This window comes from Amblyomma maculatum, chromosome 7 (assembly GCF_055883805.1).
Source record: "Amblyomma maculatum isolate TAMU_Amacu chromosome 7, ASM5588380v1, whole genome shotgun sequence".
In the NCBI taxonomy this organism is placed as follows: Eukaryota; Metazoa; Arthropoda; class Arachnida; order Ixodida; family Ixodidae; genus Amblyomma; species Amblyomma maculatum.
In genome coordinates, this window is record NC_139350.1 from 58,259,492 (window position 1) to 58,287,291 (window position 27,800).

General features: G+C 47.8%; 1 protein-coding gene and 1 pseudogene across 2 annotated transcripts in view; both read right to left on the reverse strand.

Annotated features, from left to right (window-relative positions):
- The window catches only part of LOC146183331 (splicing factor C9orf78), a 78,434-nt gene that overhangs the window by 4,334 nt on the left and 46,300 nt on the right, over nucleotides 1-27,800 (reverse strand). The window contains exon 10 of one of the 2 annotated variants that reach the window (XR_014708765.1): nucleotides 24,019-24,069. The exons of the other annotated variant lie outside the window; for it this stretch is intronic. The gene's annotated coding sequence lies outside the window, so the exon portion shown is untranslated. The remainder of the gene's footprint in view (nucleotides 1-24,018; nucleotides 24,070-27,800) is intronic. 2 annotated transcript variants of the gene reach the window in all.
- Nucleotides 18,021-22,436, reverse strand: LOC146183332 (uncharacterized; annotated as a pseudogene).

Sequence of the window (27,800 nt, forward strand, 5' to 3'; positions counted from 1 at the left end):
CTCGAGCATATAGAAATCCATCAGCTATAGGTTTTCTTCGATTGCTCGTTATTTATAACCAAACAAATTCACTGTGGCAGCTGCACCATCAGTGGAAGCAACCACTCCCACCACTGCTTTGGCTTTATCCTTGCATTTCTTAAAGTTATCAAGACAGGAAAAAAAAGACAACACTGTGAACATGTACATGCCTATTTCTACAATGGTGCTCCATCCATCATGGGAATGCCTGTACATGGACACTTCATATTTTGGTTGGCTTGTTTTCGATTAAAACTTGGACTTTGCTCCGATGTTGCAGTTTTGCTTTGATATTTTGTTAAATTGCTTTGACGGTGCCTTTTAACCCACTCTTTAAACTTAAAGAAGCGAACACTTTGGCCATGGGATCATTTGGAAAACTGCAAGTAGGTCGGCTTTTAGCATAATCGCATTCTTATATTCGAGTCCGCAGTATGAGTATGACGGACAATAGCCAAGCCAGGTATGAAATGCTCTCTTGCATTCCTGAGCCTAGTCACGGCAGAAAAATGGCTGAAGCACAGCAGAGAAATTTTGAGAAACTGGCTTTTATGACACGATGAAATTCTTGACTGGGTCAAGTAAACTAAGGAATTTGTTGTGGATGTGGCGCCAGTGTGTCTAGACTGCAGTTCACATGTCCGGACAACTCTGCTGTCCAAATGCTGCTTCACTATAGTAGATAATTTATCAAAATTAAAATGCTCGAAACTATTTTTCTCATTAAGGTGGTTTTTTCCCCACTTCTGCTCATTGTTTTCAGGCTGTGGAATTTGACACGCCTTCATTGACGGTGACAAAATAGTTGAGCTTTATGAAAAGGAACTCGGGAGCATGCGTCCGATAGCCTCGTCCTGCACTAAAAGTGAAGTGAGACTGCAACTTAGGATATGAAGTGGAGAGTGTTTTGCTGTTCTATATCTGCTGGCTGCACCTCGTGCACTGAGAACACCTTTTGCATCAACAGCTAGAAATTGATGCGGCCTCACACTGCCGGCAATTGATATCACCACTTGCTTCGCACAAAATTGGAACAGCTTAGAGTGATGGAAGGAAGCACATTTATAGAGCTTGCCAATAAAAAGAAATAATAAAATATACATGAGAAGCAGCTAACATGACAGTGATTCTTGTAAACACAAAACCTTTGGCATTACGAATGGTCCGTGCATTCGTTTCACACGGTCTAAAGTTGCAGCAGATAAAACCAGCCAAGTGGTCTGTCATCTTGGCTTCTTTCATGTTCATTTCTTCACCCTTTTGTAATCATGTAAAAAACAGTGCTTTCTTTTGTTGCTATCTGCTGTTGTCCCAATTTTGAGTGAAATGAGCGGTACATCATCGTCATCATCAGCCTGACTATACCCACTGCAGGGCGAAGGCCTCTCCCATATTTCTTCACTTAACCTGGTTCTGTGCTAGCTGCATCCACTTGACCCCTGCAAACTTCTCAACCTCATCCGTCTACCTTTCTGCCACCCACTGCTACGCTTTCCTTTCCTTGGAATCCAGTTTGTTACCCTAAGCGGCCATCGGTTATCCTCTCTTCGCACTACATGTCCTGCCCATGCCTATTTCTTCTTAATTTCCACTAGAATGTCGATAACTAGAGTTACTTCTCTGACCCACTCCACACGCTTCCTATCTCCTAATGTTACCCCTACCATTTTTCGTTTCATAGCCCTCTGGGTTGTCCTCACCTTAAGTAGAACTCTCTTGGTTAGCCTCCCTGCTTCAACCCCATAGGTGAGTACAGGTAAGATGCTGTTGTACACTTTCCTCTTGACCAATACCGGTAAGCTGCTAGTCACAATCTGCAAGTGCTTGCCAAATGCGCTCCATCCCAATCTTATTCTTCATGTTATTTCCTTTTCATAGTACGGATCTGCGGTTACTACCTGTCCTGTCCTAAGTAGACATAATCGCCTGCTACTTCCAGTACTTCGCTACCTAATGTAAACTGCTGTTCCTTTTCGAGGCTGTCGAACATTACCTTAGTCTTCTGCATATTGATTTTCAAGCCTACCTTTCTACTTTTCCTGTATTTTACCCCCCGAGTTGCTTAGCAAGCCAATGCCATCAGCAAATCGCAGATTACTGAGATATTCTCCACCTACCCTTATCCCTAACTGCTCCCATTCCAAGTCTGAATACTTCCTCTAAGCACGCTGTGAATAGTACTGGGGAGATTGTGTCTCCTTGCCCAACACCTTTCTTTATGGGAATTTTGTTACTTTCTTTATGCAGAACTATGGTTGCTGTGCAGCCACTGTATATATCTTCCAGCACTTTCACGTACGGCTTGTCTACCCCCCGATTTCGCAATGCCTGCATCACCGCCGAGGTTTCAACTGAGTCAAAGGCTTTTTCGTAATCAATGAATGCTATGTATAAGCATGGTTATATTCCGAGCATTTTTCTATCACCTGATTGATGGTATGGATATGATCGATAGTAGAGTACCGTTTCCAAGAACCTGCTTGATTCTTTGAGCGGTACATCAGACACCAATGTTCCGCGTGGTGTCAGTGATTATTAGGGAACCCAAGGCAGCCAGAATTATTAGAGACCTCCGATTCTACAGCTCTGTCACTCTCCCTTCCTCCTTCCCTCCCTCAGAATACTGTTAAAGGGGTGCCGTGATGTTTGCCAGACCACTAATTCCAGCCGGCCGCTATAGTTTTTTTCACCTTCCCGATGTCCCAAAGCCCAATTATAACGGCGAAATCGTAGTGCGTTATATTTTAATCCGCTTCAATAATCAGCGTTTTGGCACCGATGCGAGCGGCACACAACAGCGAAGTTCGTTAACGGATACGACGTTTCCTTCTCTAGGGCGCTGCTTCGTTGATTGGTTGGGCAAGCACTTTAGATTTTACATTCAATGTTCTTCAAGTTACTATGCAGAAAAATAAATGGTGTTTTAATTCCGCGTGTGTTCGTTGAGTGCTTGTAAAGATGGGGACTGTAAACTCAGATAAATGCGGTATTGTCAACAAGCACGATGGAGAGTCTGCTTGCTGTGATGATGGTGGCTTTGCCTTTCGTAGCAAGTAGCCGCTGCCCTCCGGTGCGGTGGAGGCAAAAATTAAAAAAAAAATAACAGAGAAAGAAAGAAGTCCGCCAATATGCTGTCCAGGCTCTATGGCCACAAGCACAAAGGTCACTCCCACAGGCTTCTCAAATCCTAAGGCAGCTGACAGCGTTCGCATCTCGGAGGTCGGCAAAATCACTGGACAAGCCAAAATCACATGGTTGATCGTTTCTGCCGACGCCCCACAGATGGCGCTAGTTGTGTCGAAATTGCTCGTGAAGCATGTTCTCTTCCCTACCCTGTACATAAAACCAAACTCGAGTTTTTCACCAACTTTGAGACAGGCCTATGCATTATAATATACCGTTTGCTTTGATAGTCTACATGTTACCTGTGCTGTCGCACCCACACAAAAACAGTTCAAAGATCCTATTAACGTATAAAAAAAAAAACGAGTTAAGCACCACCTTTGAGACAGGCCTATGCACTACAATATAATGGCTGCCTCTATAGTCTACATGTTACCTGTGCAGTTGCACCTGCGCACGCAGTACAAAGATCCTATTACGTGTTGTAAAAAAAAAATTTATGTGTGACCTTTTAGCAGGTAGATCGCTCTGGCACAGGAGTAAGCTCCAGCTTAGCCGTGGCAGGTGTTTGCTGCATATCGACGAGTCAGCACCAATAGCCTTCACGCTTTGTTGCGGCATTCCACTGTTTACGAAACGGCGGAATAATCGCAGTTTATGACCTTCATTGGCAGAAGCCTGTGCAAGCTTATCGAACTTCCTTTTCTAGCATCTTTCAGCATGTGCCATGGCAACGCAACTAGTCGGCATGGTGCTGTTTTTTCGGCAGCAGCAAACCACCCCGCCATAACGGTAGGCAAGAGATTTAAATATTTCGCTTACCGTACAAAATCCACAAACAATGACAGCGCCACCGCATCCTCGTAACATAACCGGAGTGAAGGTCTATAAGCTACAGCTCGCAAATTGTAAGGAGTCAAAAATGCTCTCTGCATTCTATGAATGCCACGTTGATATGCTAGCTAGACAGCCTTGTAGAGGTGAAGAATGTGCAAGTTTAGAGAGAAGTGAGGAGAAAGTGCTGAAGTATAAGAAACCTGCTCACCTGCTGCATGTAAGAGCTGCTGTCTATGTATGAAAAATAAATGATTGCTTGTTTTTGAAGCGAAACCTTCACTATGCCACCCTAGGTCTGACAGTGTGGGCTTCCATTTGACGTTCATTCGACTTTCAAGGAGCAGAACTAACTATTGCTATGCAGTTCTGGTTTCCACCAAAAAAATACTGTGAATATCATTTTCTAAAAATCACGTCAGTGTGGGCCAGCCATTGACCTGAAAGAAGCCATAAACGTGGCTATTTAATTTTACTGTCTGCCTTCCCCAAGAGATTCGGCTGCTTGACCTTCAGAGTGGTGTGACCTTCACCTTAAGTGTAGGTGTCCACCCAGGCATATACTGCGCCTCCAATTCCCAGAACCACAGCTTATAAAAAAATATGTGCCCCGCGAAGTTAGCGCTCTGGTTGAGACCAGACTCTTGTTCCAGAATACGAAGCCTGTCTGCCGTACTCACCGCTTCAGTACTGCGCGTCCACCAATGTTGTCACGCTGCCGTTAGAATGCACAACCATACTAGCATGGCACTAAGCAGAGAACATGCCTCTACAATTATTGGTTTACAGGAAAGGAAAGGTGCTTATCTGTCATTTTTTCCTTGGACATCTGAACTGTGCTTAAAGAAGGTGGGAGTGAAGACTGGAAGAGAGATGCCATAGTGAATGGCCCCAGAGTAAATTTCAATCCCCATGGGGATTTTTAACATGCATTAACATCGCGCAGCACAGATCTCTCACCTTTTTGCCTCCATCAAAATGCAGGTACCGGTGGTCGAGTTCAAACTCGGGTACTTCGCTACAGTACTCATGCTACTTAACCACTGTGCCACCGCAGTGGGGTAGGATAGGATAGGACAAACTTTATTGCTCTAATTTAGAGATATTGCTGACAGACTTCATCCATCTTTGCGTTGATGGCGTGGCTCCGTTTCACAGGGTTGGCGCCCCTATTCCAGGGCACCAATGAGTTTTGCTGCTTGCTGGGCATAGATGACCAGTCCTCTGGAGGATTGGGTTGCTGCTGGAGAGCATACTCTCCCACTGTTCTGCACTCGGACTTTCTAGTTTGTGGAAAACTTTGCTTCTATCGCATTCCCAAGTAATAAAAAAGAAGAACCGAAGAAGGGAAAATAGGGTACGCCTCAGGTCGCAGATGAGCCAACGTTTCGACAAGTGGATTTGTCTTCGTCTGGGCATAGCGATCATCACTGGCAGGGGTTTAAATACGCTTTTGCTTCCGAAGAAGAAAAGCTGGGGAGGGGAAAGTGGGTGCGAAAGAGTGGGGAGGAGAAGATGGGTGAGAAGAAAGTGGGTCATGAAGTGGGAAAAAAACAAAAACATCTTGAGTATGTACTTATCAGCCATGGAACCAGGGATTCTGTAGCCTGCAAAAGAAATAAAAGCAGCAGTACCAGGAAAAAAGGACTACTATGCTGGTTAGGTGATTAGTCACCACTAAAGACGGTTTGGTGAAGATACGCCTTACAAAGGGAGGCTATGCAAAGGGCCCTGATTATATCTAGGGGGACAATTCTTAAAAGGAGGGGGTAGGTCGGGGAGTACATAGTCACAGGATAATAACCACATAGTGAAAAATAATAATAACCGTAAGTGTGTATCTCAACCTGGAACCGGAGATCCTGTGGCCTACAAAAGAAGTAAAAGCGGCAGTACCAGAAAAAAAAAATATCATAGTACCCGGTAGATGATTAGTAACCACTTAGGCGGGTTTGGTGCAGATACACCTTACAAAGGGAGGGTTTGCGAAGGGCCCTGATAAGGCATATATCTAAGGAGGACAATTCTTAAAACTTTCTGCAAAGGGGGCGGGGGGGATACAGTCACAAGATAATAACCGCACAGGGCACCAACACTGACATGAGAAAATAAAAAAAAAGAGAAAAATAATAATGATAATAAAAAAAAGGACAAATTCAAGCAACAAGTGGTAAGGAGGAAATGTGTTTAGAAGAACGTGTAGGGTTATGCTATTGCGGAAGGGAAAAGGGTGTACCTGCGTTGTGAATAAACTGTACAATTAAGGCTATGTGAGATTGTTTTTCCGAATAGTTATGATGGAGAGGGAATATACCTAAGGGATTCTAGCGTTCCCTTAGATATATTTATTCCAGCTGGTTCCAATGTTCTAAATTTATGAATTAGATACGCCTCTCTATATTTTCAGTCCCTTGCAGATTTAAAGCCTGACTGGAGAATATATAATTTAATTTCTTCGAACTTATGGTCTTTCTGATTGAAATGCTAGGAAACTGCTTTCGGGAGGTTTTTGCCTACGTCTGCCCGATGTCCATTAAGCCGCATGTTCATTGGTTGTCCTGTCTCCCTGATGTACTGTTTATGACAAAAGGAGCATTCTAGAAGGTAGATGACGTTTGAAGATGTGCAGTTAAAGCCTGATTTTATGTGAAAAGTGAAATCGCTTGCTTTGTTTTTAACCGTGGTGCCTTTTTGTATATGACTGCACGTCTTACATCTAGGTCAAGAGCAAGGGTGTGGTTGTGTTGGATGCTTGTTGTCGAGTTTAGAATGTACTAGAATATCTCTGAGGTTCGCGTTACGTTTGTATGTCACCATTGGTGCCGCCGGAAATATTTTCTTCAGGCGTTCATTACACGTTAACATGGAACGGTATTTCCGCAGAATATTGTTTATGTTTGGGAGGGCATTGGAGTATTTAGTTACAAAAGAAGGCTGTTGTTCGGTGTTGGCCTTTGGTCGTTTCGTGAGCCCATCGTTGCGGTTTAAAGTGCTTGCTTTTTCGAGGGCCGTATTAAGGGAGTTACCGGGATAGTTCCTCTGGATTAGTGTTGCTTTCAATGAATGTAGTTCGTTTAGGTAGTCACTGTCATCACTACATATTCTTCTCAGCCGTGTCGCCTGTCCTACAAATATTCCTTGTTTACAATGTCTCGGATGATGACTCGTAAAATCTAGATATTGTTGCTTATCCGTTGGCTTTCTGTACAAAGAAGTTTTAAGTTTTCCATTTTCCACTGACACCGTGGTGTTGAGAAAGTCTACTTTTAATTGCGACGACTGACAAGTGAATTTAATGCTAGTGTGATGATTATTAAGATGCGAGACGAAAGATTGAAGTGATTCTGATCTGTGCTGCCATATCATGAAAATGTCGTCAATATAGCGAAGGTATATAAGTGGCTTTTCCGGGAATGAATTTAGTATATTGGATTCTAGAACTCCCATGAATATATTCGCGTAAGTCGGCGCGAATGGAGTACCCATGCTGGTTCCAAATATCTGCAAATAATAGGATGAATCGAACTCGAAATAATTTAAAGTTAGGACTAGTTTAAGGAGCGAGAGATAAACTTCAGAGGCATGCGGATGGTGGTTGTTGATTAGTACTTGGGAGAGGGCGTCGATACCTTCATTTCCTGTCAATGAAGGTATCGACGCCCTCTCCCAAGTACTAATCAACAACCACCATCCGCATGCCTCTGAAGTTTATATCTCGCTCCTTAAACTAGTCCTAACTTTAAATTATTTCGAGTTCGATTCATCCTATTATTTGCAGATATTTGGAACCAGCATGGGTACTCCATTCGCGCCGACTTACGCGAATATATTCATGGGAGTTCTAGAATCCAATATACTAAATTCATTCCCGGAAAAGCCACTTATATACCTTCGCTATATTGACGACATTTTCATGATATGGCAGCACAGATCAGAATCACTTCAATCTTTCGTCTCGCATCTTAATAATCATCACACTAGCATTAAATTCACTTGTCAGTCGTCGCAATTAAAAGTAGACTTTCTCAACACCACGGTGTCAGTGGAAAATGGAAAACTTAAAACTTCTTTGTACAGAAAGCCAACGGATAAGCAACAATATCTAGATTTTACGAGTCATCATCCGAGACATTGTAAACAAGGAATATTTGTAGGACAGGCGACACGGCTGAGAAGAATATGTAGTGATGACAGTGACTACCTAAACGAACTACATTCATTGAAAGCAACACTAATCCAGAGGAACTATCCCGGTAACTCCCTTAATACGGCCCTCAAAAAAGCAAGCACTTTAAACCGCAACGATGGGCTCACGAAACGACCAAAGGCCAACACCGAACAACAGCCTTCTTTTGTAACTAAATACTCCAATGCCCTCCCAAACATAAACAATATTCTGCGGAAATACCGTTCCATGTTAACGTGTAATGAACGCCTGAAGAAAATATTTCCGGCGGCACCAATGGTGACATACAAACGTAACGCGAACCTCAGAGATATTCTAGTACATTCTAAACTCGACAACAAGCATCCAACACAACCACACCCTTGCTCTCGACCTAGATGTAAGACGTGCAGTCATATACAAAAAGGCACCACGGTTAAAAGCAATACAAGCGATTTCACTTTTCACATAAAATCAGGCTTTAACTGCACATCTTCAAACGTCATCTACCTTCTAGAACGCTCCTTTTGTCATAAACAGTACATCGGAGAGACAGGACAACCAATGAACATGCGGCTTTATGGACATCGGGCAGACGTAGGCAAAAACCTCCCGAAAGCAGTTTCCCAGCATTTCAATCGGAAAGACCATAAGTTCGAAGAAATTAAATGATATATTCTCCAGTCAGGCTTTAAATCTGCAAGGGACAGAAAATATAGAGAGGCGTATCTAATTCATAAATTTAGAGCATTGGAACCAGCAGGAATAAATATATCTAAGGGAACGCTAGAATCCCTTAGGTATATTCCCTCTCCATCATAACTATTCGGAAAAACAATCTCACATAGCCTTAATTGTACAGTTTATTCACAACGCAGGTACACCCTATTCCCTTCCGCAATAGCATAACCCTACACGTTCCTCTAAACACATTTCCTCCTTATCACTTGTTGCTTGAATTTGTCCTTTTTTTTATTGTCATTATTATTTTTCTTTTTTTTTTTATTTTCTCATGTCAGTGTTTGTGCCCTGTGCGCTTATTATCTTGTGACTGTATCCGCCCCCCCCCACTTTGCAGAAAGTTTTAAGAATTGTCCTCCTTAGATATATGCCTTATCAGGGCCCTTTGCAAACCCTCCCTTTGTAAGGTGTATCCGCACCAAACGCGCCTAAGTGGTTACTAATCATCTACCCCGTACTATGATTTTATTTTTTTTTTCCTGGTACTGCCGCTTTTACTTCCTTTGTAGGCCACAGGATCTCCGGTTCCAGGTTGAGATACACACTTAATGTTATTATTTTTCACTATGTGGTTATTATCCTGTGACTATGTACTCCCCGCCCTACCCCCTCCTTTTAAGAATTGTCCCCCTAGATATATGCCTTATCAGGGCCCTTTGCATAGCCTCCCTTTGTAAGGTGTATCTTCACCAAACCGTCTTAAGTGGTGAGTAATCACCTAACCGGCATAGTAGTCTTTTTTTTCCTGGTACTGCCGCTTTTACTTCTTTTGCAGGCTACAGAATCCCTGGTTCCTTGGCTGATAAGTACATACTCAAGATTTTTTTTTCCCCACTGCATGACCCACTTTCTCCTCCCCACTCTTTCGCACCCACTTTCCCCTCCCCAGCTTTTCTTCTTCGGAAGCAAAAGCGTATTTAAACCCCTGCCAGTAATGATCGCTATGCCCAGACGAAGACAAGTCCACTTGTCGAAACGTTGGCTCATCTGCGACCTAGGCGTACCCTATTTACCCTTGTTCGGTTCTTCTTTTTATACCGTGCAAACCATCTTCTTCCTTTCGTTCTACCTGAATTCCCAAGTAATGTGATATAGGGTGGGTATAGCACCGCACCATGAACAAACGTCCCTGTATTGGTTTGGGAACATTTTGCACAGCACACAGATGTCTCACCTTTTTGACTCCATCAAAATGCAGCTGTCGGTGGTAGAGTTCAAACTCGGGTACTTCACTACAGTACTCAGGCTACTTAACCACTGTGCTACAGCAGCGGGGTAGGATAAGATAGAATAAACTTTATTGCTCTAATTTAGCGATAATGCCGACAGAAATCCTCCATCTTTGCGTGGATGGCGTGCCTCCGTTTCACAGGGTTGGCGCCCCTATTCCAGGGCACCACTGAGTTTTGCTGCTTGCTGGGCATGGATGACCAGTCCTCTTTGGAGGATTGGGTTTGCTACTGGAAAGCATACTCTCCCACTGTTCTGCACTCGGATTTTCTAGTTTGTGGACAGCTTTGTTTCTATCGCATTCCCTAGTGATGTGATATAGGGTGGGTATAGCACCGCACCATGGACAAACGTCCCTGTATTGGTTTGGGAACATTTTACTTAAGATGTGTAAATTAGGGAGGGTTCCAGTTTGCAGTTTCCACCAGCAGACTGCTTCCTGCTGATTTAAGACGTTGTGGGAAGAAGGTATTTTATTCTCGTCCCTTTATAATAATTTAGGATATCAGAATACGTTGGGATTATCCTCATGAAGATATCCGTGTGAGTGTTAGGAAGCGCTCGGCTCGTGTGCTTGCGACCTACTAGGTCGGCCCTTTGATTACCCTCAATCTCGGTGTGTCCCGGTATCTAGAAAATGGTGTGTGTAATTGGTTCTCTAGGTAGGCCCACTAGAAAAAGAATTTAGAGCGCTTTGTGCCCATTCTGCCATTGGTGCAATTACGGCATGCCTCTCTCGAATCTGTGAGAATTGTCAAGGATTTGTCTGCCCGGTAGCCCTCCCCGGCCGCTAGAGCAAACAGCCATTTCTTCTCCGGTTACCGTGCCGACGTGCTAGCAATTTCCTTGAGGTCCAAGCCTACCACTGTTGCTACGACTTTGTATTTATCTGTCCACGTTGTTTTGCATGGGTAAAGCAGTGGAGTAAGTTTATGTCCTTCGGTCTGCCACAGTGCCCACCATATTGGCACAGTAGTTAAGATGTCCAAGTATAGTGCCAGAGTACCCGTGTTCAATCCCTACTACCAGCAGCTGCATTTCAATAGTGGCAAGGCAAAGTAGTGTCCGTATGTGCTCTGTGATGTCAGTGCATGGTAAAGATCTTCAGGTGGTCGAAATTACTCCACAGCCTTCCACCACAACACTTTTCCGCTTTCTGCTTTCACTCCAATCTTCCACCCTTCCCTTACAGTATGGGTCAGGTGTTCATAGGAAAGGTGACCGATACTACGCATTCTCTCCTGTAAATGAATTTAAGGTCCGCCGTAGTGCTTGGGGACAATGAGCCCACGTTCATCGCTGTCCTGCTAGGCGTCCACTCATCACAGAATGCAGACGTGTGATAGCGGCAGGGCTTGTTTGAGTAAGCCGGAAAGCACTGAGCCTAATAAGCGATGTCACCTTCACAACTGCCTAAGCCAATTAATGAAGCCAGGTGATAAAACAGTGCCAGTAATAAACCTATTTCGTGCTTTGTCTACTGTTGACTGCGGGAGACAGTAATTTTTGTCTGACATGTTATGCCCCCATCACTTGTGCATGATGTCACGCTACGAGTTCTGGCTCAAGACTGGCCTCAGAATGAAAGAACTGCTAGTTGATGAAATATACCATCGCGCATGTGCAGAACACAAGATCATGTGAAAGCAAACGGTATTGGGGCTTCACTGCCTCACTTATTCCCCAGGGGAGCCCCCTTAAACCTTAAAGGAGTCATGACACCCAACATTTGAACATTCAATGATAATTTCATTGCACTCCCCACGTTATATTATAAATCCTTGAAATTTGAGCTCATTCAGTGCAGTAGATAGATTTAAAATGAATTTTTGTTAATATCGGAAACAACTTTGGTTTGGCAAAGATTGTTCGCTGACGTTACGAGATCTCGAGTCCATGTCGGCTGCACTCTTACATGCAACACTGTGAACGGTGGTCACTGAAAGCTTCCTTTCTTTTTCATCAAAATTTTATTCGCATATTCTTTTTTCTTTAACAAGTTCTCACTATATTGTGCACCCTTAGCGATCATCAGACTTGTTCTGGGCTTCGTATAGAGACTGTCGAAGAAGCCGAAATTGATGGGCTCATGCTGCATTATTTAAACATACAATCAGAAGCATATTCTTACATTGTGAGAGTTAGCTCCTTTATCAACAAGCGCTCCTGTATACAAAAAGGCACATGTCAAACGTTTCCTACCACCATGTGCATGGCGAAAGGGGGGAGGGGTTAGCATTGTTGCTAATTACTGAGCTATTGCCCTTCGCCCTTTCGGCCCAAAAACTAAAAGGAAATACCAAACAAGCATACATTGATGCAAGAACATATCTTGCGGTATTAGAGGAGCAGACAAAACTTTTGAATGAAGCAGTACCTCTTGACTTGCTATTATATGTACGTGTTAGTCAAACTTAATTATTTTCGGCTACTAAATCATTTTTGCAAAACTATGTTCAGTTTGCCCACGGCCAGCGCATGAAAGCATACGCCACCGTTGCCGCTCGTCTCGTCATTGCAAAACCCAACGTGATTCGAATGCACTTCACCAGCTGCATCGAACAAGAGCCTCCCATCCACAGCCGTCTCCGTCTCGCCTCTCCCTCAGCCACTCGTATGACTGCGGCCGACTCCCGAGCCAAACGACTCGTGATTGCTTCAATGTAAACACAGTAAACATACACCATTTAGCTAATGTGTGAGCCGTAAACTCCCACAGAAATGCGCTGATTCGCAGATTACGACTGCGCCCCCAGCGTGTTAGTTTACATAGCTTAGTATTGACTGGATGTATGCTACTCATTTGCATGGCATAAAATGCAAGCTGAGCTAGCAATACCAAAACTATCCAATTTTTTCCGCGCCTGTTGTACATTTATTTGTTCACAAACTACAGTTCCGCTGCAAGTTAATGATGCCATATCCCCTGCCTGCGCCAGGTATAACTGCAATAGTGGCGCCGACAGGGTCACATCAACGCTTCCCGCTCAATGTGCACATGCTTTGGGATGTAAGCAGTCGTCGGTTAGGGGTCACTACTGCCAAAAATACACTCCAAGCCACATGCAACAGCTAAAGTTTGTGAATGCGCGCTCCGTAATTGCCGAAACTCTAGACCCGTGCCCCGCATACTTGCGCTAGGCCTACTCGTCGCGAAACGGGGTGCCAGCGCTAACATTTCTGGCCAAGGTCATTGCCGATGAGAATGGAGATCATATAAAGTGTAGCTGCTTGTTTTCCTTTTTATAACCCGCCTAAGCTACAGCTGTTCAAGCCATTAATTCACCGGGTGTCAAGTGCTCGCTCGGCCTCCGATCCGACCAAAACAGATCGGGCGACTGTCTGCTGATGAGTTTCGTCGGCACAGCACGCGGTGCCAAAACCTCACATTACGGTGATAGGTGACCGTTGATCATGCTGTAGTCGTCACCAGTGTAATGTGACAGATCAGTGTTCATTGATCTGCAAAGGAACCTAATTAGGTTCCTTTGCAATCCCCTAAAAAAAGAAAATAGACGTGTCCTTTGATACTGCAGCTTGCATTGCAGACGACTCTCGGCCACGTATCCTCTGTGACATCACACGAGCATTTCAAAATGGTGGTCGCTCTCAATGGGAGGAGCTTCTCGATTATAATATCTATTGAGTTTTTTGTAATATGCGCTGCGTGCTGGGAACTAAAGATTTGAGAGTAGAGTCACAGACCTGTATATTATTCACAGAGGTATAAGACGAATGACCTCGTCATCACCCCTTTAAGAAATGCAGCTCACACTGTAAAAAGCTTGCCACTAAGTGCATTGTAACTGCATTCAGTTGTGCCCCTTGCTGTTAGCTAGTCGTCTGCTTATGGGGGTCTGACACTCCCATGTATTCTTGCTGTTTTAGAGCTGGTGTTTGGCATATGTTATGCATTGGTGCTATTGTTATTTTGTGCTTGCTCTTTTTCCTCAGCTCCAAGGGCCAATAGCTGGACGTCATCGCCAGTGACAGGTCCATACTCTCTCTTCACCGGAATGGAAACGTTCACTGGACAATTGTGTTGGCAATAAAATGGTGTCCTGACGTGGTGTTGTCATGCTTTGCGGTTGTTTGCAGGCCTCTACAGTAAACACACCCATATGCACACAACCAGATATCTATCCCCATGGGTCATCTGTAGTCGGATACAGCCCAAGTAAAACGCGGCACATGCTCCTCAAAGAAGGCCCTTCATCCAATGACGTCGACAAGTTTTAATGAGGCCAAAGTTAAGTCATTCCAACAAGGTTATTCATATTTCTTAAGACCGTAAAATATATCCGAATGTCCATATTATTAAGAAGAAAAAAATAAGTATAAGACTTTCATCAGCTACCTTTATTGAACAATGTAATAGAGGATGCTCGTCTGCTTTCCCGCAGAAACCCGCGCGGTCACTATATTTTTTAAGTCCTTCCAAATGCTCAGCAGGTCGCATGCTTCTAGCACAATGAGGGCTTCCACAGTTTCCTTGACAGTGTGAGGGGCTGAGGCTGCTCGTGTGGCCCCTCACACTACGTGCTCAGGGTACTCCTTTTCATGTATTTCTTTATGGCTTTTTTTCGGGAGAGCCCGTAGCTAAGTCCTTTGCGTTGTGTCACTTCGGCTGTTTCACGTGCATTGCCAGTGATGGAAAGAAGGGATAACAGCGCAGGACAGAAAAGCACCAGTATCAAGATCAATAAATGAGCCACATTAAATCCAACGGTCCTCGATTAAACAGCGTGCAATGACGCAGCACACTGAGAGGAACGGTGTGCAGCCGATAATGCTGACACATGAAAAAACAAGGAAAAGCATCCATCCAGCCATAAGTCGAGCCAACTTGATTGTATAATGTCATTGACGATGCTGCATTTAGGTAGCAGTATTGTACCATGTTCGCGTTTTCGAGCCTCTGTGGCTGCCTTAAGTTGTCCGAATTATTCAATGTGTGGTCAAATCCATCCGAATGAACAAGTTTCGTCCCATAGACTCCTATGTATATGTGTGGAGACCAGGCACGAAGGTTGAATTATCAGTTTCGGAATTAACAAGCTTTCACTGTAGTAGCGAGTTATGATGATGATAGTGCTTACTGCAAAAGCACAACTTCACGGGATAAATCTGACAACTGCGAGGCTCCCAGAAAAAAAAATTAATTGGAGTGGATTCAAGTTCAGCAATTTTTTTTACAGGAAGCGAGTATGGAATCTTATAGCATCTCGCAAAGTACAGTAAAGTCTCGTCAATCAGCCTTTGGGAAAAATGTTCGAATTATCTACCCTTTCCATACCAGCAATTTTATTTACTGAACTCCTATACATCTGAGATAAAAGTTAAGTGATAGTGATGGTTTTTGGAAATTAGTCGTGCTTTATTTTGCGCGCTGTTGGAAGTGTGAAAGAACACTCCAAAATCGCAAGTGCCACTGCAGCCCTTTTCACAGCGCGACACAGTAGCAGCGATGCCTCACTACAAACAGCCCAATTGCATTTAAGGATACATCACCGCACGAATACCCTGCAGGATTAAGCATCCTCAACCCGTAGCAGAGGAAGCACATAGATGCAACGAAAAGGAACATGAAGTGTTTACCTGTCACACTAGCGGATTTAATGTCATTTGGTTTCTTTTGGCACTACACAGTAAAATATGTAATTTGCAAATGGTGGCAATTACGATCAACTATAAAAAACACTGCACTTAAGAAACATCAGTGCGCATAAAAGGCGTTTGAAATCAGTGTGTAAATTTTAAAGCTGATCAAAACATTTCTGTAAGATAATTCAAGCGAAAAACATTACCTTTGGCTGTGCTGTATTACTTTAACCATAAAAATCTAAGCCAAGTATCGAGTGACCCACAAGTTCGATAAACGTAAACAAATAATATGGCTGAACACAGCGGAGCACGGATACACAGTGTGGAGATGCATGGAGACAAATAGAGCATGCAATTGACGTCCAAACTGCGAGGCGCTCTCTCACAACTTTAAATAGTTCAGAGATAAACATACGGGGAGATGCGGCCACCAAGGAACATAGAGCCCAAAATGATCGTGAGTCACTGCCATGACTGGACCACTGCTGTGACAAAGAGTAATGCCGTTCTGCGAGAGCCTGCAGTGTAAATAATTTTACACCTAATTAACAGGTTTTAAAACAAAACTCCGAAGATATAATTTTTTTAATTTCACTGTGCACAGAATATGTTGTTGCGTTACTTGTTTCTGCTGCATATCTGGCGTCGAGTACAAATTTGGTTCTCGATCGAATGGGAATGAGTTGCCCAAACTCATTCGATGAAGAATGTCCTTCAAACCTAATGACATTAAATTTTCTCGTGTAGCAGGAAAATAATGACATTAGATGCTAATGTCATTCGATATGAATGACATTAAATTTGCTCGTGTGACAGGGGTATTAGACCAGCATGACACCGTCCCAAAACATCTGAAAGGCTGCTGACACATGCTGCAGAGGCTGAAACAGTCACTGGCCCCATTAGAGTAACAGAAAGTTGTTACTGTAGGTGGTGAGCAGTCGGCCTGAGAGGTGGATGGCAAAGTCCCTACCGCCCACAGCAGGGAGAACTCTGACATGCACTAGTCCAGTGGTTGTCAGCCATGGATGTGTCAGGGACCCCTTGTGGATTAGTGGAAGTGGTGGGGGACACCTTAAAACTAGGGGCTAGGTGGTGGTGGTGAAAAACATTCAATTAGAAAATGAGTGTGCAGGCCCAAAAAAGACCCTTTACATGATTGGAGTCCTTAGTCTGTGGGGGCCCACGCCACATATCTTTAGCGCCCGTGGCGCGCCGCGCTTTCAACGGCCGCGCCACTATCCCAAGGCTCCTTGCGCGCTGCCGGTTTCCCTCTCCCCGCTCGTTCGGGGATAACCGGTCCCGCGCGAGGGGTCTATAAAGGAAGGCTCGTGCCGCCGTCTGGTCCTTCTTGGTCCCTGGCTCGTCGCTCCTGCTTCTCCCTTGGCTCTCTCCACGAGAACGACCCGCAGCCACCCGGACGACGACCCCGGACAGCCTCGACGACGCCCGCGCTTAACGTGAGATAAAGGATGTTTGTTACACGGCCGACTGTGTGTTTGTCATGTGCATGCCTCGGGCAGAGGAATCGCCCACAACTGGCACCCAACTGGGGCTGAATTAGCACCCATGTGGACGATTCCTCTGCCCGAGGCATGCGCACGACAAACACACAGTGGGCCGTGTAACAAACATCCTTTATCTCACGTTAAGCGCGGGCGTCGTCGAGGCTGTCCGGGGTCGTCGTCCGGGTGGCTGCGGGTCGTTCTCGTGGAGAGAGCCAGGGGAGAAGCAGAAGCGACGAGCCAGGGACCAAGAAGGACCAGACGGCAGCACGAGCCTTCCTTTATAGACCCCTCGCGTGGGACCGGTTATCCCCGAACGAGCGAGGAGAGGGAAACCGGCAGCGCGCAAGGAGCCTTGGGATAGTGGCGCGGCCGTTGAAAGCGCGGCGCGCCACGGGCGCTAAAGATATGTGGCGTGGGCCCCCACATCTTCCCCCCTCTCAGCGTCCGACCCGGAGTCCGCCAGCAGGCGATCCAATTCGTCCGGCACCGGGCAGTGGTCGCAGCGACCGCTTTGGCAGCCGGACGGCCCGTCCAGAGGGGCAGCCCGGAGGAGGCAGCCTTACACCTCCTTCAATCGAGCCGGCCTGAGCTGCTGTCTTCAGCGGCGGAGGCTATCATCGCCCAGGCGCGGGCAGGGCCCCCAGCGCCCCCTTCGGTCTCCACGGACGTCAGCCCGGACCCGGACGAATTGGATCGCCTGCTGGCGGACTCCGGGTCGGACGCTGAGGGGGGGGGAAGATGTGGGGGCCCACGCCACATATCTTTAGCGCCCGTGGCGCGCCGCGCTTTCAACGGCCGCGCCACTATCCCAAGGCTCCTTGCGCGCTGCCGGTTTCCCTCTCCCCGCTCGTTCGGGGATAACCGGTCCCGCGCGAGGGGTCTATAAAGGAAGGCTCGTGCCGCCGTCTGGTCCTTCTTGGTCCCTGGCTCGTCGCTCCTGCTTCTCCCCTGGCTCTCTCCACGAGAACGACCCGCAGCCACCCGGACGACGACCCCGGACAGCCTCGACGACGCCCGCGCTTAACGTGAGATAAAGGATGTTTGTTACACGGCCCACTGTGTGTTTGTCGTGCGCATGCCTCGGGCAGAGGAATCGCCCACAAGTCCTGGATCCCACTGGACAGAGCCGCCACCCTTGCCCATTTCGCCAGAACCCGTTGGGACTTCAGCGATGAGCAGCTGAGCAGGGCCGCCTCTCGGGTGGGGGAAGGGGTAGGAGAAAGTGTAGGATTCTTTTGACATGCCCACACCATATAGTAGATACCGGAGGTTTCTCAACAATGCGGGCACCGCCCATCTAGGAATCGAAATGTTTAGCTATAGCAGGACACAACAAAGTGTTGGTCTCCAGGCGCTTCAGGGTTCGTTTGTCCTCCCTACTCAACTCCTTCGCAGGAGTTGGGTATAGCTGACGTTTGCAATAGTCAAATTAGAATTTCACAAAACCACAGGAGCAGTTGCTTAGGCTTGGAGCCGGAGGAATCTGTGCGAGGAGCCTAGTAAATAAGCGCTCGGGCAGCCGCATCTGCGGCTTCGTTACCTCGCAGACCGTGGTGGCCTGGAGTCCAAATGATGCATTTGGGAGAGGGATCCGATTCCTTCAGAGCCTGTCTAAGAAGGTGGTAGGCTAACAGTGACACCTCCTCGGCCACATAATGCTCACAGGCTCGTCATGAGTTTGTTATTATTGTCCTTGAATTCAGGTCCGCGGTGGCCAACGCAATGGCAACCTTCTTTGCCTGCGCAGAATTTCGAGCTCAATAGGAGAGCTTGTTCACGTTGAGGTCCTGGTGAAATACAGCTGCCGTTTAGAATCAAGAGGACGACGGCCCTGCCACGTGCATGTAGTAGACCCCTGTGCCTGTCCCATGTTGATCTCAAGTGCCCAAGCCCATGCTGTTCATCTACCGTCATGTGTTTGCTTATCCTTGTTTCGAGGGAATGGCTGAACCTAGAGCTTGTGACGCCACAACTCCGGGATCCAGTGTCTCCTCTGGTGTGCATTCATGTTGTATGTGTAAGCGGTCTAGCAGGTGGAGCCCGGCTGCCGTCTGCGAGAGTAACGTGTATTGGTTCACGAGATGAGCCTCCCATATTTCCTGGTAGGAATTATGCACCCCCAGTGCTGACCTCGCGTTAGAGGTGGCAACCGGGAGATCCAATGCTCACTTTGTGACCTTCCTAATTATGGCATCAATGCATTCATGTTCTGTGGTGTGTACGTATGGCATGGAGTATAGGATCCTTCTGGTCATGAAGGCATGGGTGAGCCGAAGCACATCCCTGCTACGTAACCCACCGCGCTTGTTTGAAACACGGTGGATTATACGTCCTACCTGTTCACCTACTCGCTTGAGTTTGACTAGGGTAGACTATGGTCTGAGGTTACTGAAGTTGAAGTTGTGAATGAATAAGCCCAAGATCCGGAGCTCCTCAATCTCTCTGATGGGACCTCCTGTCAGCGAGATGTGTAGGCTCGTGTTATTTTTTGGGCGTGATCAGAAATGTGAAAGGTCAGATTTTGCGGAAGCGCATTGGAGTTCACCACCACAACGTAACCATCAACTATTGTGGCGGCCTACTGAATGCGGCCCTCCATGTCTTCAAGGCTCCCCTCGCTCGTCCAAATTGTTATGTAATCCGCGTATACCGTGTGACAAATGCCTTCCACCCGGGCTAATTGGTGTGGAAGCTACATCATTGCTATATTGAAGAGTAGTGGTGACAAGACTACTCCTTGGGGTGCACCCCGTGTTCCCATGATGTAAGGTCCGTCCGTACTCCTCGTCCTCGATCTTGAGGAGGGCCCGACGCTTCGAGAGAAAATCCCGAATGTAGGCTAAAGCATTGTGCTCACAGTTCGTTGAACTCAAGTTAGACAGGATAGTGCCATGTTTGACGTTGAACACCCCCTTCAGGTTAAGGACAAGGATGGCCTTGTTATTTTGGCACATGGCAGTGGGGTCTGATTATGTCTCGGTGTAAATGGAGTAGGGCATCCTGTGCCAACATGTGCGGGCGGAACACAAACGTGTCGGCAAAGAGGCCTTTGAACTACATGTATGGAGAGAGGCGATCCCTTACCATCGTCTCCATGAGTTTACCCACACACAAAGTGAGTGATATGGGCCTCAGGTTGGTATTCACCACCTTGCCTGGTTTCGGAATGAAAGCAACCAAAGAGGTCTTCCAGTCTGGGGGGAGTGGACGCCGGTCCCAGATCTGACTAATGCACTCCAATAGATGCAAGTATGCTGAGTTCGGAAGATTCAATAACAGTTTGACTTACGATCTCAATCCGGAGCAGTGCCTCATTTTAACTAGCACTGCCTTCAAGTCATGCAGCTTGAAGGAGACGTCAATTTTGAGGTTAGGCTTTCCCGCATACTCAAACTAGGGCCCAATTGAGTCTTCTATACGACAGAGGTACCTATCACAAGGGGTGTCTGCTAGTTGAGCCGTCGTACCATCGCACCTGTGCACAGCCAGCTGGAGCTGTCTCTGCGTCTCCGCTCTCATCTGAGTGGGGTCAATGAGGCTGCGAAAGAGGCACCAAGTCTCTTTCGAGCTCATTTGACACGCTGCTGAGTTAGTGTTCAATCCAATTTGATTCTGTGAGCTGGGTAGCATACGCCGCGGCCTGCTCAGTCAGCTGGGCAATGCGAGCCTTGAGTTTGCGATTTAGTTTCTTCCACCTTTTCGTTAGACTGCGGCGTGCCTCCCACAAGTGCAGGAGGTAGTTTTCCACTGCAGGGATCTCTTCTATAGTTTGAATGATGGTGGCATGCTGTTGTATTTTGTCGAACTGTTTTGCCCACTTTGCATAGCCGCCGGAAAAGCACGGGTGGGACTTCTTGCATTTGGAAGTGGTACCAGTTGGTTAATTTGGCTCCCCTATTTTTTTCGCTGTGCCTTCGCAAGAAGGGTGATCCTAAGAAGGTAGTGATCGCTGCCAGGAGAGTTCTTCGTGTTCTTCTGGCACTGGCGATGGTTACCCATACTCAACGTTGTTCTTCATTTGGGGGGAGCACATCCCCCGTGGTTGATGGTGCATCAGGCAGAAGCACCAACATCTTCGGCGATTGTATGGCCGGACTGAGATCCTGCGAGCCCATGGTGATCTGCTGAGGTATCACCTTCACCTTCCACCTACAAGTGTCGGGTCGCAAAGATCTCGAGCGGGAACGGCTAGACCTGATTTGGCTTTGAATAGCCAGCATGATAGATTCGGCCACCTGGTTAATGATGATGGGGAGAATCTGGTTTGGTTCGGTCTAAATGAGCTTCAGAATGGAGTCCTTGACTGCCTCCATGATGTTGCCTGGGAGCGCCTCCATCTTATGCTCTTGAGCGCTCTGGCGGCCCTCGAGAGCCGCGAGTCCCTCGGTCAGTTAGACAAGAGGAGTCGGAGGTGCTGGTTAGCCCGGTCACTACCAAATGCGCATCCTCACGTCCTCCAGTTCAGATTGATCTATCGATGATAGCTCCGTCGGAGGGGACTTCGATTGCATGTTTAGCTTAGTTTCCAATTCCTGCATTCTGCGTAGCAAAATTTCGGTTTGGTGCCTCAGATCAGCGTTTTGTTGCTGCAGGGTGGTTTCAGTGGCGATAAAGAAGTGAGAGGCAGCCCTAGCTCAGGCACTCACCTTGGGTTCAATGGGTGCCAAGGGTGGGAAATCTCCGGCTGAGATGCCAGGAGGAGGCGGCGGCTGCTCTGGGGCCCCGGACTTCACATGATTTGTACCACCGAAAGCCTTCTTTGACTTCCAGCGTTTCTTGTTCTCGGCAGGCGTCCTGGAGTGGCTTGCCCTTTGGCTTGACGGCAGGTGGGGTCCCTGCCTTGATCAGCTTGCAGTACTTTCCAGAAGATCCGGAAGATGCCGTAAGATGTGCTCCTCCGCGGAGCAGACACTTTGGGAAGCATTTATGTTGAGCTAGGTCCTCAGGCGTGACAGCCACCTGAGTCCTACTGAAGGCACATTGGTCTGTGGGCACGAGCAAATATCTGCCCGGTGTCCTACCGTGCCGCAGCAGTAGCAAGCAGGAACTGTCTTCTTATAGAGGCGTACGGCGACACTCTCGATGGTATTTGATTCATCGCTGCATCATCTTTCCGGCAAAGGTGACGACCGCGACCGGTGAGTGCCCGAGCTTGTGGACAGATAGAATTTTCCCTCTTCTCCACGTCAGGGCAGCACGAAGAGTTTTCATTCAGTGCAACCATGATGAAGCCTTTGCAGCAGTCATTAGGGGCTTTGAGGTGGCCCCGGAATGCGAACTGACGTGCGGCTCTCGTCAGCGTGACATCACCAACACCAAGTAAGCGCTCGGCGGCTGGAAGTGAATTAAAGGCACACGCCAACGCACTTTGGTCGTACACAGGTCACATGGTGAGTTCCATGTCACCGATGTCCTTGAGCAGGCCGTCGACAGCGGCTCCAGCTTGTCCAGGGGCGAATGTAGCCTTCAAGTACAACATTGCAGCTGGCCTGAGCACAACAATGATTTATTCACGCCCAATGCGCGGCGTCTCAGCGGCCGCCATTTGAGCTGGGAGGCTCCGCTTGTCACGGAAGACTTAGCAGCTGCCTGTTGCTGGGCCGCAATGCCGGTGTCTTTGGAAGCTGATGAGTTCTTGTGCCAAATTCTCACCACGTCATCGAGGTATTCATCTTCAGACAGGGTAGTCCCTGGGTTAGACGGTGTCCATGTTCACCACTTGCAGGGTCGACAGATCGTACCCACGGATAGAGTTGGAAGCCATTGTCGGGGAATCTGCGGCAGCCATGGGAGCTGCGGTGCGTGATCGTCTGTTGTGGAGAAGCGGCCGGCACAGCGGGGCTCACCGTGCAGGCTCATGGCTTCCCTGGAGGCATGGTTTGGGTGCAGTGTGGGCCAAAGTTGACGTGCTGGCAGAGCTCGGAGTGCGAGAAAATCATCTCCAACCTCTCCGACAGCGTGTGCCAAACTCCGGGTGAGGTGGCGATCTTGTGTCAACTGCTGCCACTGTTCCGAGGACAAGTTGCAGTATGGGATCGGATCAAGGCTGAACTGGTATCTAAAAAATGCGCACTTGATAAGCTGGCATGCCATGACCTGTAGAAGACATGGGGAAGAGGCAACGCTTCGGCACCGGCATGCCACTAGAAGGGACGCCGACATCAACAAACGCCAGACCAGAAAGCGAGCGGCCACAGATGCACTCCACTTAAACTCCACAACATTCTCAGCGTAACCCAGGAGAGTGCAACTCCAAAGTCCTATCATCAATGCTACTGGATTCCCAACATCAACAGGATACCAGAGACACCATTTAGAAGTACTAGTGGCCACAAAATAGAACGGAGCACGGGTTTGGGGAAAAAGCAGTCTCCTTCATCTGGGCTGCTGAAGAGGCAAACGCAAAGTGTGAAGCTGAACATTCGGGTGACGCACATGCATCCAAGCTATACACATATGCACCCGCTTGCAGGGCATGCCGCCAAATAAAATTTTGTACGCTCGCGTGCTTCGTTTTATTATGGGAGCACTAGTACATACGATTTTTGTCCATTTATGGTCGATTTTTATCGCAACCACACCCTATGCTCTGCTAGGCATACCGCGCTGCCTTGGACCTTCCTGCCACAGCAGTGTGGAGTGCCGAGCAAGCCTGGGCGCCTGCCTGCCGCCATGAAGGTCACCGTGGAAGGTGCAGAGCTAACACTCGAGGAGTTTGCAACTAGTGAATGGTGAATAGGCTCTGGGAAGGCCAAGTGTGAAAAGATCTTCACAGAAGTGCTTACGACTCACCAACGTGGGTGCCAACTCGCTAGGAGCTTGGTAGCTTCCAAGCAGCTCTGCCTGCATAGAACATGCTCAAGCTCATCGTCCACCTCAAAGGGGGATTACTACTCTCCAAGACATCTATGTTTCAACTTCTCGAGGTGATTTGCATAGCAGCCAAGTTCACCCATGATTCCATCTGCTATGAAGACCTTATCCAAGCCAACCACCTACAGAACACTTTCGCTTACTGCATGCCAAACCTGGAATGCGCTGAGCACGTCCTACATCTCAACGAACACTTCGACTAAATATTCATATGAAATATTTGTGTACTGAAATCCAGATGACAGTTCAGCAAGAGGAGTGACCAGAGGGGTTGATCTCAGTCTCTGTCATTCAACTATCGAGGTGGAACTCCACAACTGAAACCTTCCTATAGAGGACTTCAGAAGACTCGGCAACATCACTGCTGTGCTGATTACCTTCGCCCAACCGCAGGTACCTGCATGGATCTATTTTTGCAACAGCAGACACCTGTGTAACATCTTCAAAAAGAAATAAGAAATATGTTACCGCTGCACCGAACTCGGCCACCAAGCAGACATGCATGAGCAGTGATCAAATGCCGGGGCTGTGGGCTTCCAAACCCACCCAATGTCCACTCCTATATGCCAACCTGCTGGCTCTGTGGGAAGGAACATGTCATGGGCGACAGCCGATGTAAAGAACTATTTCGCACTCTACCCCATCAAGTGCAGTCAATGAAAAAAAGCAGATTGAAGCTGCTAAACAAGAACAGGAAAACAGCAAGCACCCTCACGCCGAGTAACCTTACAACCCGTCAGCCGCTGGGATTGCTAACGTTCCGGCAGCAATCAATGGAGTCAGAGGGACCACTCGGGATCATTTCCACCCCTCGGGCCCAATTTCTCTAAACAATCCTATCAGACACTTTCCAAAACGTGGCCACACATACCTGCAGTAGTCCAGCAGCAGTAGCAACATGCCCTTTTGGGACAGCCCCAGGGCCCGACCAAGCCAAGACCGCCACCAACTCAACCCCATCAGGTGAGTACGCTGGGAGGGACTCCCCCTTTTCACGCACTTGAAAAAGCCAAGTCGAGAACACTCTCCCTCCTATATCCCCCGGCCCAGCTGGCACTACCCACAAACGTAAGGTTCTTGCCGCGAGCAATACGTAAATGGAAGACATGCACGCAGCCCATAAGGCACTCAGCGGGAACGCAATGGCGCATTCTCTAACCTGAGAACTCAATACTGGGCGGAGTGCTCTCTTCAGCCTGCCGCTTCCTCTGATATCCCCCAAGACACTACTTGCTATGCACACGAACATGCTCCAATATTATCGGCTCAGGCAGTGTCTATACCCTAAGCACAGAGAACTATCCTGGCACGACGCCCTCCATTAGCACAAAATACAAAATTTTCCAAACCCATGGCTATATAGGAAACTTTTCCCAAATATTATTGCACCTACATGAAAACAGTGCTCACAACCAGCCATATTCCTTCACATGATGGGGACCTGTAGACAACACAACGCTGACAGTTCAACTACAGTAGATGTGTGGGAGTACCTCCTGCGTATCGAGCTGGCCCAACAGCGCCAGCTTATTTCACGCGCACTGAAGGCCGCAGAGCCCCAAGGGATCCTCCTCTAAGTAGCACAACCAGTCATCGGGCAGGTTCCCCCTTTTTGGGAGTAAATAGTTTTCATCATTTCATGTAGCCCCCCTTTCTGCACTCCTTACATTTTTGATTTTGAGAGACTAAAGTTGGCTTTGAACCTATGTGCTTATTTTATCCCCCCCAAACAGGCCAGGGCTAAGGTGTGACATTTTCTTTTTGTGGTAGTGGGTTATGTAGACCCTGGAAAATTGCTTTTCAGACCTCCTGGGGTCCATGAATCCTCATTTGAGAGCTAATTGATTCAGTTAACGCACTGAATTCAGTTCACTATTCAAAATTTCAGTGGCGCCCCACATTGGTGCGCCATTTTGTGGAGGTTCTCACGGGACTCAGGCTCTGCTCTCGGAACCGGACGCCCCGCCGCTAGCGGCAGCATCTGTGGGAATTCAACATTCCCCTCACCCGCACGACGCGGTGAATGCCCTCTCCCTCTCTTTCATGAGGAGCCCTCATCTTTCCTCTCCTGGCATCCTTTCCCCGGAGCTGTGGCAGAGGGGGCGGGGGATGAGAGAACTGGCATAGTGCGCCGGGCAGCTCCTCCTTCCCCCTCCCCTCTCGGCGGACAGCACCTGCATCCAAAGAGACGCCGCCACGACGCTGGAGCACGCGGATGCTGCGACACCGAGGATAAAAATTGGGCACTCCCAATAAACAGCTTCACCCGCTGGCTGTGCCTCGGTGTTTCGTTATTCCCGGCCATGGATGTGGTCAGAGCTAGTGGCAGGGCGTCCAGTTCTGAGAGCAGAGACCGAGTCCAGTAGAAACTCCCACAAAATGTCACCCAACATGGGGCCCCACTGGCAGTCCAGTTGGGGAGGTTCACTCACGAAGAATGGTGGAATTCCACACAGTAAGTCGTCCGAGGTCGGTTGGGAGATCCTGGCCAGTATGCGAAGCCTAACCCAATGGCGAAGGCTTCCCACCGCCATTGCGATGCGCCTCGAGTGAAATCGCAGGTGTGGTCCGCCGACTGAGTCATTCTCAAGAAGACACTGAGCTACTTGTCAAGCTACTGCACACGCTACCCTTTACACCCGCTCGGGAAAGCCAGCCCGTTGGTCCAGCTCACGGTAAAGTGCCCATTTGTCCACCTCCGCCCAGAACCGCCGATGCGGTGTCCGTTTTGCCCGTTGCTCTGTACGGCAGAGAATGCGAATGAGAGCGCTGCCGAAGCGTACCGAGCACAGGTTCAAAGTTCAGCAGCTCAGGAGAGTCGAGAGCTAAGTTTACTGGAGCGGCGTCGCATGGATATGCGGTGAGGTCGCTCACATTCGGCGGGTCAATTCACGGGCAGCCAGATGCCGTTCGGAAAGGGAGTGTGAATTATGGTTGCAGGTGCGATGTCACTAGGAGCAGTGGTACACCAAATTTGCGGAAGGAGGTCATAGCGGGGAGCGCCCTGTTGCGGAAACCTCCAGAGCACGTGCATCTCGTAAGAGTGGGGATGCCCACTCGAGCTTGCGTTCAAGCAGTTAAGAGCTGTCAGGGGTTAGTAGGAAGGCTCTTTTTTTTTTTTTCTTTTTTGCCGTAAGAGGATCGCAAGTCTTATTGATGAGACGGATGCTCCGACAACTCCGACCAAATTGCGCTGTTAAGCCACTGGTAGTGTGGTTGGCGCTAACTCTAGTGTAGCTGGTATTGCTACGAGTGAGTTGGAGAACTTCCTGCTGGACCATGAGGGAGCTTTGCTAAAATACGTGCCAGATAAAGCCTCCAGTGAGTGCTTTAAAGTCGTGATTCCGCGCAAACTGTGCAGTGCCGCTATGTGGCACTATCACGACGCCGATGGTCATGGGAGTGCCCCAAAGACACGGCGGAAGCTTTGTCGGTTTGCTACCTGGCCCAGAATGAAGGCTGACATATGGTAATAAGTGCGAACATGCCACATCAGCCAAGACAGAAAGCCTTAAGGTGGCAAGCCACCTGGCTTACTCCAGCCCATTATAAGCACGAAGCCATGGGAGATCCTGGCGTGCGATTTGATGGGGCCGCTGCCGCGCAGCAAGAAGGGGTACAAGTATGTAATTGTCGATACGTATCATTTCAGCACTCTCGCTGAACTGTACCAGCTGCGGAAAGCTACTACCCGAGAGATC